At 39.9% G+C, this 17,071-nt stretch overlaps 1 long non-coding RNA gene across 1 annotated transcript in view; it reads left to right on the top strand.

Annotated features, from left to right (window-relative positions):
* LOC116148832 (uncharacterized) overlaps positions 1 to 17,071 on the top strand; it is a 177,107-nt gene that overhangs the window by 97,734 nt on the left and 62,302 nt on the right. Inside the window, exons 3-4 of the long non-coding RNA XR_004132431.2 lie at positions 5,940 to 6,286; positions 12,988 to 13,399. This is a non-coding gene — a long non-coding RNA (uncharacterized LOC116148832). The remainder of the gene's footprint in view (positions 1 to 5,939; positions 6,287 to 12,987; positions 13,400 to 17,071) is intronic.

Raw genomic sequence — 17,071 nt, forward strand, 5'->3', positions numbered from 1 at the left:
CTATATCACATAGCTTTTCTAGAATCCTCAAAATTATCCATGAGAAGTATTCCTACATCCATTTTCATGTTGTAAAAACCAGTCTTGGAGATTACCCGCTCAAAGTCACATCGATTGCAAGTGAAGGGTCTGGGATTCACACTCAGGTTTGTCTAACTTCAAAGCCCCTTCGTCTCCTGGTTATGCTGCGTTCTCAAAGCTGGCAGAAACTCTCGTGAGTTTGGATAAAGATGGAGGCGTAGCCACAGCTGTCTCGTTTCCTCACTTCTTCCCCTCAGGTATCATAAACAACACGTGCTTTGGATGTCAAGACAGATTTGTGCTGGAGAATTAAAGCCTACGTTTGTTCATATTGAGAAGACAGCTTCTGGTAGGAAGGAAGGAGCACAAAGCGGGGGGTGACGTCTTGGAATACGTGTCACCATCATTTTTAGCCCTGTGGGGAAGTGGAAACAAGAATAAGTGAAAGTTCGGTTATTTTAAAACAAATTTAAAATCTTACCAAAAGGATGAACGACTCCATATGTCATCGGAAACTCTTCCAACCTCAAAAAGGTCCCCCAGATGGTCTGATGACCCATGTGCTTAGTGTTTGAGTTGGCAAATTAAAAGTATCAATTATAAGATTTAAAATGCATCTCCTTGTATTTGACACAACATTGTAAAATGACTATAACTCAATAAAAAAAGTTTATATATAAAATAATAAAGCTCACCCACAGGAAAAAAAAAAAAAGGAATGCATCCCCTTGTATATGTAGTCATGAGTCCTGATATTCTGGTACTGATACTAATTCTGTAAGGTGAATGGATGGGAGTAATTGGTACATTTATGTTTTACCCAAATCCCTCATTTCACAGTTGAATTCAGTTTATCCTCGAGAAGAGGTCAGTGGAATCAGAATAGCTGTTTACCATCTTTCTCACAATGATCTTTCAAATGTCTGTGGCTGTACAATTTATTCTAGAGTCTCCGACGTGTCCTCCCCACTCCGAAACATTTTACAGATTCTGATACATCTTATTTTCACTTTTGAGCATTTACTTTGACTCCTAACGTGTCACTAGTCTGGGGATATAATATAATTATTAACAACATGATGAGAGCATTGAGTATGGAATCAGATGACTGGGTTCAAATCTCATATTCAACATCTAAAGTTTCTATTATGAGGACAAACATACTTAACCCTCTATGGCTTAGTTTTTCTCATTTGTAAAATTAAGGTAACAATAATGCTAACTCGTTTTTGTGAGGTAATACTATTAAAATTCTTGGAAATAATACCAGGGAAGTAATAAGCACTGATAAATAATAGTTACTATTATTATTTTATCATAGTTAAGGAATGCTTATCACTCAGGATTTTCATAAGTATTTAAACGTGCATTTCATGTGTTCCTCAACTCACCACCACACTTTTATTTACATATGGCTATTTGTGGACCACGTGTACAATTGTTTTGTGTGGTTTTACATACATTTTGTTATATCTTTGTTTTGCATACCTTTTTAACTTACCACGTTTCTGAGATTTATCATGCATGTATAAGTGGACCTCGTTTCTTTCCAAGTTCGATATATCATTCTAGGCATGTAGCTTCTTTTTAATGTTCCCCATTTAGGTTGAACTCGCTTTTTACTTTTCCCAACAGAGTTATGATGAACAACCTTAACTATATTCCTTACCTATGTGAAGGCTTCTCTGACATGTATACACAGAAATAGGATGATCTAGTCGGAGGACGTATGTGGTCTCAATTTCATTCAACACTGCCAGATTGAGTATCTTTTGGAATGCTCTTTTGCTAGTCCAGGTCAAACTGATAAAAAAAACTTCTGGTCCTACAATTTGCCTGTTTTTCCACTGGGGATGTGGGCTTCTTGCAGACTGTGGGGATTCCCTACGTGTTCTCTGTATGAATCCCTTGTCAGTTATGTATGTTGGGAAGCAGTGTCATATGCCATTATCAGCACAATGTTAAGGCAGACTGCCTTGGTTCAAACACTGGCTCCCCCACTCACGAGCTTGGTGACCTTGCTCAAATTCCTTAACCCCTCTGAGGTTCAATTTCCACATCTATAAATTGAGATCGTAATAGTGACCTCCCTCTTGGAAAACTGAGGACTAAATGAGTCAAAGCCTGCAAACCACTTAGAATGGAACCTGGCACAGAGGAAGGGTTCGGTTGCCTTTTGGAAATGTTAACATGCCAGATGCAGACATTTTCAGTATTTTTTGACTCTGTTCTAATTGTTTGACTACCCTTACACTCACTTGACTCTCCTCATTCCTCCTTAAGGAGCTTCGTGTTCTCTGGGTCAAGAACCGGGTCTTGGTAGTTTTTTATTTTCAAGTGCTTCATAAACAACCTGGCCCATTTAGGAGGTGTTCATTTAATGTTTATAAAATGGATGGATGGCTGCATGCATGTTGCCTCTTGTTACTGAAGTCCCCTTTCATTTCCTAAAGGATGGTTGTGTGCCATGGAAAGGCAGGTTCCTTTCTTCCACTAAGCCTGTGATTAAATCAGTGGGGTTCCTTTTGGGATTTATAATAGCTTGACTTTTGAGACATAGATAGTTCCTTACACATTTAAAATTTAACTTCAACACAATTTAACTGCTTTCCACTTTTCATCACAACAGTCTGCAAACTTAAAACATTTATTCCAGTTCCATCATGTGGGTCAATTTTTGAAGCTTAGATGTCCCTGTGGTACATGAAGGGAAAGACACTACTGATCTCTTGGTAAAAATTCTCTGAGTAAGGCCCAGCAGGACCTGACCAGAGCCCAGAATGAATTGTAGATGGACTTAAGATTAGACATCCCATCCTGATTTATAGATCAGTTCTGTTAGTTTCCTTTGTAGCTTAACATTTTAGAAATATTCAGATTATCTCAAAAAGTGACCTTGAGTTTGAAGATTCTCTGAACTCATATAAGAAAAATGTGTTTCTAACCTTGGCAATTTCCCTTACCTTGGCATGGAACTTCCATTTCAATAAAAAATCAATAAAAGGGTATCTTACAGAACAAAAGGTAAATGATTAAAACATGTGTATTTATGCAATTTAGAAAGGCTGAGAACATGCAAGGAGGAATGAAGAGGAGCAGGCAAAGGGAAATGACATTGAATGGTAATAGTTTTACAATATGTTAAAACCTAGTAGTACCTTTTTAATAATTCATATACTAAATATTTGGCTGAAATTATGAGGAGAAATGGAAAAGAGGTAATATAGGAGCTGTGTTACATATTCTCTAAAAATAATGTGATAGAACAGATGTATTCTGAACTATTTGCTGTTACTGTTAATGTATAAAAAGAAGTTTGTGGTCATCTCACTAGTTCTCATAGAGGATTATCATTAGTGAATTTTTATTTACTTAACCTGTTAAATGTAAGACTTTCAATGGAGCTGAGCCACAGGTAACATGGATAAAATAAAAACTCAGGGTTCCCTACATCTTTTTAATCTATCAGTACCTTCTGCTTTTTTAGTGGCTCTGTCTTCAACCAAGTTGCTTTAATGAATTTTGCAATTTTTAGCTAATGAGTGGGAATTAGTACTTAGGAACTAACAAATTACCTCCTCATCTAATTTCTTCTGGCTCTCCTAGGTAAATCACATTAATGTAGTCCACATATTACGCTTGGATTGAACAGCAGAGTTGTGGTTTTCATCGACTGTTTCCAGCTGAGTCTCTTTCCTCTGCTGTTCTAGGCAGAACTGTGCACAGGCTCAGATCTTGTTCTTCAAGTGTACAGACCTTTTGAGGGTTGTTATGAACAAACAAGAACAGGACTAGGAAGGCAGGGACCTCCCCCAGGCTTCTCCCTTCTGCACTCATTCATTGTTATTCATTCCTTCATCAAATGGTACTTAAGTGACAGGTATAGGACACTTATTTGGTGCCAGAGATGCAGAGATGAATAAGATGTGGTCCTGCCCTTAGGGCACTGAGAGCAAGTGAGATACGGTAAAACTGTTACTATATTGTGGGACAAGTGCTCTGGGAACCACGGGAGAAGATCTGAGGGGCAACCTTACCTGTTGTGAGAGAGATAGAAGTGATGGAAGTTTCCCTAGGGGAGAAGGGAATGAACTGAGTTTCCGTGAGTGAGCAGGAATTAGTCGTTGGAGGAGTGAGCCAAGAGCATTCTAGGCCTGGAGAGCCAGGTAAACAGTGGCTCAGAGGTCCTGCAGACACCCTGGTCTTGGACTTCCAGCCTCCAGAGCTGTGAAAAATACAAGTTTGTTGCTTAAGCCACTCGGTCTGTGGTATTTGTTACAGCAGCGGAACTGACCGAGACACACTCAATAGAAATGTTTTTCCAGGAGAATCTGCCTTCTTGACACAGGTCCTTGACCTGGGCCACTCCAGCACACTTTCCATCTTGCAGGGTATGTGTGAGAGGCCTCAGACTTCAACCCACTAGAAACCCTTGTGCTTGTTTTGCAAATAGACCAACCTCTCCTTGACACTTCATATATCAAAATGGGCAGGAGTTTCTGAAACTGCACACATACAGATAAAACCCTCCCAAGAGATGCTGTTACACACATTGCCCAGGGCATGCATTGCTGCTTGCCTTTTACTTATATAACTAAGCGTTCTGACTGTCCTTCCCACAGTAGGGGAGATACCCTGCTTCTCCTCCTCCGAGCCATAGGGAAGACTGATCATTCTTGATTACTGACAGCTGGGCACTGGCTTGCATAAATCTGAGGCTCAGTGAGACGTGGGCAGAACATGGAGCTCTTGACGGAGAACTCTCAGGCAAGCCTGCAGGGTGAGAGGCTGGGAAGAGGATGCTATTGTGGGGACACTAACGTAGGAGGGGAGAGGGGCAAGAGGAGGAGAGAGGAGACGGAAAAGGATTGGTCAGGGAGGAGGAAGTGTTGTGCCGAGAACCAATGGGGAGAGAATTTCGAGGAAGGGGTGGTTCCACTGAGTGTCACATGCTCAGGAATTGAAGTGAGAGAAAGGCTGGAAAGTATTTCCTCGTATATCTGGACTCAGGAGGTAGAACGGAGCCTTGTGGTTGTGTTCACCATAAGGCTTTGTGTGCAGAAGGCACATGTCACAGGACAACCTGAATGGGTCTCTCACAAAATGTTTATGCATCAAGGCAGGACAGGGGCTGTGAGATACTGAGTAAAATGGGATCATGGGAGAGGATTAAACAGGGGGCAGGAGTTTGAGAATTCCAGGAGGCCAAACTTACCCTTAGAAGTTTGGGGAAGGTGTGGGGTCTTGGGTGTGAGGTGTGCCTTCTCTCCTTTCTCCATTCTGCCCCTGCCCTGGTTTAACGTGGTCATGGGAGGCGCTGAGAAGTACCTGGAGATGAAGTACCAATATTGTCCTTGAAAAAATGGACTAAAGAGGAAGGACAGGGAAGAAAGGAGAGAAGTAATCCCCCAAATGTGGAGGGGACAGTCAAACCAGACTGCTTGAAAAGGACTAAAACAAGTATCAAGTTATAATGGAAATAATTTAATCAACACTTCCACACCTTCACCAGTTTGATGTTTTAAAAAAAAATTGAATTGACAGTTTACTTAGACACCTCATAAGACACACATTTAAACAACCACAGTGATTCTGAAAAAAGAAAAATGAGCCCCTCTATATGGTTTTATTGTTCTCAACTATTTAAGGCTTTATCTTTATTGCTGCCAGAACAAGCAGTTAATTCAGTTAATTTGGCCCACCAGCCAGCCAGTCATTTCAGGAGGAAAACAAGGCTTTCTGAAGCATCATATTTCAAAATGCAAGCCCCAAGCTCCAGCTGCTTGGCTGGACTTTTCCACATTTGTATTTGTAATATTGGCATTGGGATGGCAATGAAGGAAAGGCTGTTAAAATGTGAACAGTAGTTGAGGGTAAGAGCAAAAAAGATAATCCTATCGTGTCTTCTGCTGATACAGTGACTGTTCGTGAAGAGCCTTCTACTTCATCGTATGATTTCCTGCAAAAATCACCCGTGTAGACGAGAGGCAGGCGTGAGCATTATTTACATCTTAGAGAAGTGGAAACGAGAGCCTCAAGAAACGACACGTTTGGAGCCATTCCAGGCAACCCATCATGAGCAAGACCACAAAGCTCGTGTTTTTCAGAATCCCACTCCTGGGCGTCATCCATTAAAGATCGTGATCTCCGCACTGTAATGAAGCCCTCTTCCTCTAGCGGCACGGCCCAGTGGGTGCCTGGTGCTCATTTGTTGAAGCTGACAATGATGATGGTGATAATGATCATCATCTGGGATGAGCAAATGGTAAGTGGCCAAAGGGAGCCAAACGAGAGAGAAGTGTTTATGGAACTTCACTGTCAGTCCTTAACGGCGTGATGGGAAGAGTGACAGAAACATCCAAAGGAGGAGGGACCTGGTGGGGAGCAGGCCTCTCTTCATTGCAGTTTAGTTAAACTTTGATTTTTATGACCCGAAATAAATGGGAGAGTGTTTTAAAATGAGTCTTTAGCAAACTAGAAACCTCAAGACAAGGAAGTGATGACAATTTTGTCATAAAGCGACTGATAAAGTTCTAAGTAGGAAATACCCGTTAAAAGCGACCGTCATGTCTAACAATCAGCAGATGTGAAAACTCTTTGCCCTGAGGTCATAAGGAAATGAATGAATGCATTCACAAGCAGTTCTTTCACTAACAGTCGCAGAAGAAAACTTGAGGCATTCCCACAAGGCCCATGGCAAGCAATTCACTTGGCATCTGACCTATGGCGGTGTGAACCTGAGGATGCTACAGTGTTGGCCTGAAGACGTCAGGGATACACTTTGCTACTACCATCAGCAATGTGATCCCAGCAGGGCAGCCCTGGTTATGGACTTTCTATTACACATCATCTTTTTTTTCTGCCACTGTTGACATTGTTTTCTGTCCTCACCCACTTTGGAACTAAAACTACTCAGGGTTGGAATTGACTTTCTACTTTAAGGGTGCCATAATCTGATCCAAATGCAGCACATTGCCAGCTGGAGATTTCTAAGTCAATTCTCCTGTACCGAAAAAGGTTGACTTGGCTCTGTGACTTTGGGCAAGTGACAGAAGTACTGGGTCTAACTTTCCTAGTTGAGGAGTTAGGTTCTTCCCAGGTTTCACATAATACGATTTCTTATCTGTTTCATCTAGGTAGTGAATCACTGCATGGAGCATTTTAGTAGGAAGTGTTACAGTTGTACAAGAAATCCATGCAGAAACAACCATAGGGATGTTGTTGAGATCAGGGTAGCTCTAGGGACACTTGCTGTGGGGCCTCAGCACGGCAAGCAGAGGCAGGAGGAACACGATGACGTGAACATCGCTCTCAGAGTATTACCTGGATGGAACCTGCATCCCCCCAGCTGAGAGTGGTCCAAAGAGGCAGATTCTTATCCTGGGTCAATATTTCTGGAATGTGTTCTGCAGCACATGGATTGCAGGAACTTTGCATAGAAATTACATTAAAGAGGGCTCTGTTTTAGTATAAACTTGGGGACATGCCGGGTTACATAAAATCAAACAGAATGCTTCCTTGGAAGGAGTTTCCAAGTCCTGGATGGACTAACATGCATTCAAAGCTCCGGGAGGCGTATTTCCCAGTATTCAGTTGTTCCTAAACTCATCTGAACATGAAACACTTATTTTTTTTCATGGAGATTCTCAGGGGTTCAATTTTCCAATGAACATATTTTTGCAAACATTCTCGGTAGTGATAATTGGCAAATTCAAGTTCACCCCAAAGTGGGACCCAAAGGATTCCTTAATGTGAAATCCTGGCATTTATATTAGACCTGTCCTTAACAAGCCCTGAATTTACAGATAACTCTTGGGGCAAAACGAACTTCCAGAATTTGTAAGTTGACCTTCAACCTGTTTTCGTTTGTGTGGTTTTCTTTGCTTGCCTGATCTTAATCTCCTGAGCAAGGGTTACTTCAGTTTGGACTGAAAGAATATTTTTAAAGTGTGTAGCCTCTTTATGTATTTCCCTTTGAGATGTTACTAATACACTGTCCTTTCTATTCATATAGAATTTCAGAAAATGCTTCATTATCAATCTCTTTATCATAAAATTGATGAACTTTACAATTCAAGTTGACTGAATGGCAGCAAAAATCACCATTGATTTATCTGGTTAATTTTAGTATTTGTACTCACATTAAAATGCATCATACCCCATGTAGTACCCCATGTAATTCATAATGTGTAACGTTTCAAATATTCAGTCTTCCCAAACTAGAATCAAACTTTGAGAATTGAACAAAAGATGTACAATTCTTCTTTATAATTTTTAGAACATCTTCAGTGATACAAAACTCATTTTGGAGATACACATAATCAGATGCAAATCTGGAGATCACCAGGTGTTTTTGTCTTCTACCTGAACATAAAAAGAATTTCAATAGAATGCACGTTCGGGAGAAAGCAAGTTTAGATAAAGGAAAGCAGAATCCTTCCTAGACGATGAACCTATAGCTGTCTACACAGTCTGTCTTCCCCACTAGTGGACAGCAAAGACTCTCATACAGTATGTTCAAGAAAAATGTAGTATTTTTTTTTCACCTGCAAATAACCAAGGAAGAATCTGAAAATCCTTTAGATAGGCCCTGAGAAGTACTGGCTGACTGAGAGCCATTTAATTTCAGCTTGTCAGAATATTGTCAGGTGAGAGCTATTTGGTACCCAAAGTGTTTCTTCACTCTGCTTAGATATAACTTTATCAACCAGCCCCCCCCCCCCAAATTCTAGGGTAGAGGACGAGAGTGCAAGAGGAACTCATGTTTATTGGTGTCACAGTTTATCACACAGGACTAGTCCCACGTTGATCCTGTTAGATGTAGAGCCGCCTGTGCAAAGTGCTTTAAATAAAATCATAATGGTAAAATGATAGTAGAGAAGTGGGAAGTGAGTTTAACATAGTTGGTTTAACATTTGAGACGAGAGTATGAGAGACTTTAACTGATTAAAATACTCACTTTCTGATTGTATATGTATTTGAAAATTGCGAAGAGAGTAGATTTTAAAATTACTCACCACAAGGAAAAAGATGTAACCATGTGTGGTGATGGATGGATGGATGGATTGTGTGGAACAATCCTAGACTTATTGTAGTGGTCATTTTGCAATATACACATATATTGAATCATTGTTGTACACCTGAGAATAATGTTATTAAAATTATACTTCAATAAAAAACAATGCAAATATTTAATTGCTCTACCACTTCTTCCCCCTTCCCCCAGCATGACAAACACATTTTTTGAATGTAAAAGGTATTTAAATTATTAATTCAGCAACCCCAACACCTTTTGATCTCAAGAGCCTTTCTTTGCATTCTCAAAAATTTTCATGACCCTAAAAAGATTTTGTTCTTGTGAGTTATATGTATCAACATTTACAGTGTTAGAAATTAAAACTGAGTCATTTGTAGAATGCAGGAATGCACAAGTACACATTTTATTAGCCATCAGAGTGATGACATCACATCTCAGTTTCTGGAGAACTTTGATGGACACTTGTAAGACAATAAGTGTGAAATATTTCACAAGGTGAAATAATGTTTCAGTATTATTTAAATAGTTTTACCCTAGGGAATCCCCCTCGGGGGACCCTGGATCACACTTTAGCACAATTACATTAATTCATGAATCAGTTTAACAGATATTAACAAATATATCTGCTGTGTTTTGGGCACAAAAGGGTTACTATAGGTTCATGCTTTAACCTTGACCTCTTGATGGTTTTATTGCTCAAACACAATGCAATCTGCAAGCTTCTCAGTAAGCTTCTTGAAGGCAGAGGTCATGTTTTAGTCATAATATAACCTCAGACGTCTGTGAACACACATTGTAAATGCTCAGTAAATACTTGCATAATAAATGGACAGTTCCAAGGATTACCTGCACCACTAAATTTCTGTCCTTTCTCTGCACCTAGATAGGTAATTCTCTAACTCTTATTCTGTTGCAAATAAAGTGAGAAATCAAATAAAGTGAGAAGAAAACTAGAATTAGAGAAAGCAAATCAAATGCATGACCAGGGAGATGTAAAAATAAGTTGATTATTATTCAGCCCTCCAACGTCATTCTCTGAGGAATTTTGAATTCTAAGGAGTCTTGGTACAGATAGAACAGATACCTCCTTGGACTCAGGCAGACTTGGGGTCAAATGCAGCCAGACCTGAATCCAAGCTGTGGAACTGTTGGAAAAAGTTTTGCTTCTCTGAGCCTATTTCTTCCTCTTGAAAAAAAAAAAAAAAAAAAAGGAGGGGGATTATTATGAAAACCAAATTAGATAATAGACATGAATAAAGTTTAGGAACTTTAAAAAAAAATGAGTGATAAACTTTATCAAATCCTTTTCTGTGTGACTTTTATTGATTATTTTATACATTTATTACTTTATATTCCTCAATATTGAAAAATATTTTCATTCCTATTTTATTCTTAAATATATCCCTGTGTTCTACTTGGAGATAATGCGTGTGAGAGTGTGTGTGTGTGTGTGTGTGTTTTGCACTCGTGTTTATATACTTTTTTTTTTGTACTTCTCACTTGTTTCAGGATCTAGATAATGCTAGGTTTTAAAATCAGTTAAGAAACTTTCCCTCTTTTTCTGTTCTCCATATCGGAAACTGTCTTTTCCTTAGTGATTGCGAAGTGCTTACCCACAAGATCATTTAGACTCATTCTTTCTTAGAAGTACATCTTGTCAGCCTGTGACTGTCATTTTTGAAAGATCTTTTTTAGGCTTATGCCCTTTTCTTGAGTCAGTTTTAGTAACAGACATTTTCTTAGGAAGGCACTTTTTCTAGTTTTTCAAATGTGTTGGTAAATAGTATTTTACATACTTTAATATTTTAAATCCTCTTATGTATACACTTAAAGACTCTTTATAATGTATCTTTTCTCTTTCAATCAGACTTACCAAAGTTTATCTTCTTTTAAAAAGTTTTGCTGTCTTTTCAAAGATCCAGAACTTGGTTTTAATGATGTAGTGTATGATTCTTTTTTTTTTTCTATTATACAACACACAAACACACCTAAATATACTTAATTCTGTGCACATTCTAAAATGATACGTGGTCTTCTCTGTACAGTTCTACTTGGAACATACCAATGAATGGTTTGCCAGTGAGAGACCTTCTATTATTTTGATAAGTTTACCTTAAAGTGGACTCTGTTTAAAAGCCCAAATGTAACTATGGCTTGAGATCTCTTCTCCAACCTCTGACAGCATTATACCTCTGGCTAGACCTAGTCCTGTGCTACCAGATCTGAATTTTTATTAATGGCCACTCTCTGCTATTTGCTGCTGCTTTCTACTCTTCAATAATTAAGCAGAATTACCCAAATCCAATATTCTGTGGTCCGCTGAGCCTGGCCCGTCTTGGTTAGAATTACGGTGATTTTGCTTCCGTATATTGTGTGGCATTCCAAATATCAGAGACCTCAAAAGATGCGGGACCACAGGTCATTTCTCTGTATCTGTGCCTGTAAAACAAGCATTTCTTGTGCTCTTTGCTTGTCTTCGTGACCCAGTTCATCAAATTTGAATGTCTTTGTACAAATTAACACGTAGATTATTTTATTTGAGAAACAGTCCTCTCAACATGTTTGCTCATTCAGCTCTCACTAGGTGTGAGGAATATGCAGGTTGAAATACTTTTTGAAAAACAATGTTCCCAAAGATTGACTTAGACATAAAATCAAAGCAGGCTATACATTTCTCTCCCCCACGGTGCCTTGAAATGCCACAAGCCACTGACTAACAAAAAAATGGAAAAATAACTCCTTCCTGACTAGCTGACATTTTACTTTCTTTGGAAATAAAGGAGATGTTCCTGTAACTGCCAACAGCACTGCTCTAATTGAGAGCCAGGCAGACATCGACTTCAGCTGGAAACGAAGTCACCGTTTCCCGGATGGTTTCCAGTCTCAGAGCAAACATCGGGTTAAAGCCTGTAGTCATTCTGTTGCTCACTTCCCGATTTACAGCTTCCGGGGACAGAGAGATTGTCTTGCAACAAAGGTAGATGGCTAAGAAAGTGAGAGCCATGCTACATTGATAATTTTGCTCCCAGAGAGCCTGTATAAAAGTGCTCTGAATGCCCAGAGTAGACTTGTGTACTTAGGTGTTTTGCCTTTCCTGTCCCCCTCTCTGCGTTTGCTTTATACTCAATCCCACCTCGAGTCAATTTTGCAGAAACAGATTAGGCAGATCGGGCTGCTTCTTTCCACCTGCTCTAAACACACCTTAGCTCTACACTGCCAAAATAAACTACCTTTTCCTCTTCTGTTCTCTTTGGATCTATGTGATTGCTGAAGTTGAGCTGATTTGAGTGACATAGGAAAGAAAAAGCCACCCCCTGCTCTGCTTTGCAAACTGCCATTCATTTCAGGAAAATAACTCTGCCTGTTGGCTGGAGATCCAGCTGCTTGTCATGTTAGTGCATGTGGCGTCTGCTGCCGAGTCCAGCTGTACAGCTGAGATCAGTGCCCTAAGGACTGAGCACAAAAATGCTGTGATCCCTGGCGGTGACAGGGTCTCTGCTAACAAGCCTCTAGACATTCAAGATGAAATGTCATCACCCCAGCGCAGCCATCACAGAAGGATGAAACAAAGCATCTAAAGACCTTTAATAGCATTAGAGTCTGGGAAATAAGTGAAGCATCCCCGTGTAGTTCCCTGTTCTATAGAGTTGATGTCAATTCTGTGAGCAGTTGTGACCCTTCTCCAGCACCTCTCTCCCCAATACTCAGAGATGAAACGATAACTTGTAACAACAACTTTTCCCATGATTTGAGCTCAAAGCATTTTTAGATCTTCCTGCTACTTGTCATTCATTATGCAATAAATCATGATTAAACACCTATTGTGTAAAAGTCCTTCTGCTAGAAATTTGAAGTAGACAGAGAAATTAATCATCAGATTTTCTACCTTGATTTCATAGTGGGTAAGAATGATTCAATTTGTATTTCAGGTCCCCAGTCCTACTGTGCTGGCCCCACTCCAATGCCGGCGTCCTTCTAAGAAGAGGGAAATTTGGACACAGATGCAAAGGGGAGAAAGTCCCGTAATGACAGAGGCAGAGACTGGAGTGTGGCATGTACAAGCCAAAGAATGCCAAGGGTTTCCAGCAGCTGTGGGCAACGGGGAAGGAGGCTCAGAACAGATTTCTCTTCAGCATCCAGAAGGAACAAACCCCGCTGGCACCAGGTGTCCAGAACCATGACCCAATAGACTCCTGTTGTTTTAAGCCACCCAGTTTGTGGCGATTTGTGCCTGCAGCCCTAGTAACCAAGACAGCTTATCGACCATTCTTGGACTTGCATACGAAAGAGAAGCTCTCAGATTGAAGAGTCCAGAGAAGTTGGGGGAACACATAGAATGCAGTAAGTAATCAAAACATAGCACCTAACTGTGATGTATTTCTTTAAAGCTCGATTAAACTAGCTTTAATCTTGTAACACATAGTAAGAGCCAAGTTCCCTCTCTGGGACTACTTCTGCAAGTAGTGCTACCTGCAGAAGGTTCTGCACGCCAAGCACGGAAGAGGCATCTGTCAGTTGGAATGTTTTCCTTTGGGTCGATTCCTTTGTGAGAACGGGCGTCATTCAAGCCCCAGCCCCTCTCTGGCTGTGGGAAACTCTGTCGCCTGTGCTAACACTCGTCTTCTGCCTTCATCAGGGAGGGAAGCACAATCACTAGAAAACATTATCCTGGCTGTGGACGTGGCTGAGTTCTTCCTGGGTCCAGTATTTTTTGGCATGATCTAATGTGTGACCATAAGCAATGAGTGAGTTTTTTAAACAGGCCGGGGCTAATACATCCAAAGATTACCATCCATTAAAATAGTCACTTTGCCACTACATCCCTCACCATTTGTCTCTATGACTCTGAATTTTGCTAGAACTCCTCTTACGTAATTGTCTTCAAATCTGGTTAATGAACCACACAAGAAAACCAGCCTCGTAAATTTATAGTCACACATAATTTTGACCGTTAAGAATGTCACCTGGCTTGTTGGATCTCACCCACCTCATCCATCAGAATTGACTTTGAATAACTTTGACCATTTCCCCAAATAAAATCCACCATCCATGGAGGAGTATTTGCTTCCAATGAGCATATTCAAAAGAATAATAGCTTCTAGAATTCCTTTCAAAAGAATGTTGAGCACAGGGCCTTACAGATGGTTGACACCCAATTAATATTTTGTGGAATTACTTTGAATGCATTATGTGGGTTCTGCAGACATCACCAAAGGAGTGCCAGAAATAAAATTAAAAAGTATTGCAACAAGTGTATAGTTTTCTAACATGATACATAAGAAGGAAGTTATATTCAACTCTATATTTAAATTGCAATCTACGTTAAAAATAAGTAACTTTACCTTATTGCTACATTAATACAATACCTACCTTCCTGTTAGGAGATACAATTTTGTGGGTTTTTTCAAATTACAGACAAAGGGCACGTGTACAACTATCCTTACGGCTAAGTTTTGCTTTCCTTTACTTTTCATGTTCTTGGATAATGAGTAACATAGTAAAAGATGATTTCCCAAAAAATTTATGGTTTTTTCTTTTTGCACGTTATTGTTTGGCACCATCTATTCATTTTCTTGTCAAATTGTTACTGTGAATCTAGAGGTTGCTTTTGTAAAAGCAGCAGGAAAGCAGTTAAACTGATACAAAGACTGAAACCACTAGCGTTGGGGGAACTAATGCACAGGTAGCAGGAATTGTCTCACGCCACGAACACTGTTGGGGAAGATTCAGAGAGGGAAAAAATGCATTATAACGAAAAGAGTAGATGACAAGTGTGACTGGATTGTTCAACAAAAGGGAGACAGAAGATGTTTAAATAAAGCATTTTAGGGATTTAATGTGTGATAATATTTTCCTTCGTTAACCTCATCACTTAACCTGGCTCGTCGGCCGATCTCTAAAAGATGTAAAATGACAAGTCAAAGTGAAGCCACTCTTTTTTTTTTTTTTTTTTTTCAAGAGTGAACACAGAATGCTAGGCTTTAAAAGTGGCTCAAGTTGTAGGAATGTAAAGTGGTGTCTTGGAAAACAGTTTGGAGATTTCTCAAAAGGTTTAACGTGGAGTTACCACGTGACCCAGCAATTCCACTCCGAGGCATACGCCCGAGGGAAATGAAAACATACATCCATTCAAAAATGTGTACGCAAATGTTCATAGCAGCATTATTCATAATAAGCAACAAGTAGAAGCAACCTGTTGGTCAACTGGGTAAACAAAAAGTCATGTTTCCATACAGTGGGATATTATTTGGTAGTAAGTGAAGAACCAGTATATGCTACAACATGAATAAACCTTGAAAACGTATGCTAAGTGAAAGAAGCCATTCACAAAGGACCACAAAATTATATTATTCCATCTATAGGAAATGTTCAAAGGAGGACAGTCTAGAAGGTCAGAAGAGTGATTAGTGACTGCCAGAGGCTGGGTGGCAGATGGGGAGTTTGGGGGGTGGCTGCTCGTGGGTCCCAAGTTTCTTTCTAGGGTGATGAAAATGTTCTAAAATTGGGCTGGTAATGGTTGCACAATGTATTTGTGAATACACTAAAAAACATTGAATTGTACCTTTTAAATGGGTGAATTGTATGATATTTATCTCAACAAAGCTGTTAAAAATGTCTCCAATCTTTTTTGAAAGCCTCAAGCCCTATGTTCAAAAGCCTTTCTCCCTAGTCACTGTTAACTGTCCCAGGTGAGAGATAAGGAATGAGGTTGAACTTTCAGTCAGTACCTGAGGAAAAAACTCCAGCTTCTGCTCCCCCCACAGTAAGATGGGTTAAGTTAAATTTGGGGTAGAGATATTTTAGGTGCTTTGTTGTGTTTTTTCCAGAGCATATCATGCTAACCATAAGTCAACAGACAAGTGCTTTCATTTGACGTCTTGCAAGCAAAAGTAACTCTTAGGAGATCATACTAGCTTCTGACGTTTCTGAGTTTACGCAAGGTCTCAAAAATTCAAGGCCGTCATGTTAGGGCCTTCAGAGACATTCAGTCTTGTTTATATTCTTAAATTCTGGTCTAGCTAATTTCTTTAGGAAATCAACTCTGATACCACTTCTGTTATTATTTCAACTCTCAGTTATTGGGCATTTAATCCTGCCAAGGATTTTTTACCTAATTTATGTGTATTCTCTGATTTAATCCTTAACAACAGTGCAATTTTGTGTAACACCAAGGAGAACACCGCTGAAAATGGATACAATGTTTGACTCAACAGTTCTAAATTTCATTATCCCCAGTGGCTCAGAGGAGGGGTCAGAGCCTTACCCGGGGTGACATGACCAGTAAACAGTGGAACAGAAGGCGAGATTTGGCCCACCTGGCTTGGGAACTGTACCAGATGAGACTCTGGGCTGAGAGTTAGTGAAGGTGCTTGGTTAGTCCATTGAAGAAAGACATCATGGCACTACCACCTGGGGCTGGGCAGGAGGGTTCTGGTGAGATGTCCTGTTTAGGAAGCTGGTTGTATCACTTACTGTTGTAGGTTGTGATCAATTACTTCTGCTCATTTGCCTCATTTTTCTTGGCTGTAACAGCAGAATGATAATAGTTTTACAATATTATTTTGAGATTTTCAGTGAGATAGTGCTTGTAAAGACGTCAGTACAGTGCCTGGTACACTATAATGCTCTCAACAAGTGTCACTTCTTAAGGTGTTTATGAGTTCATGACTTTATAGGGCAATTATGTTACTGACTCTGTTCACACTTTAGAAGCAACAGTCGAATGGCAGGACTCTAATTTTTCTAGCTGTCTCAGCGATGAAGTCGGCTCTCCCCATCCTGGATGGATTAGTGAAGAATCAATTGTTGATATTTTGCATACCTAAATTAGCTACAAAAACATCAGTCCCTGATCTCAAGTGTGTGTGTGTGTATGATTTCCCTAACCCTTGAGCACTGAGTGGTCTGTGTGCAGAGCTGGAGGACTGGGGCTTATTCTACCTCTGTTTCGTTGTGAACAGGCATGCAATCACGTTATTTCCATTCTCCTTTTCAAAACACCTGTGTTTGAGA

This window comes from Camelus dromedarius, chromosome 32 (genome assembly GCF_036321535.1).
Source record: "Camelus dromedarius isolate mCamDro1 chromosome 32, mCamDro1.pat, whole genome shotgun sequence".
NCBI lineage: Eukaryota > Metazoa > Chordata > Mammalia > Artiodactyla > Camelidae > Camelus > Camelus dromedarius.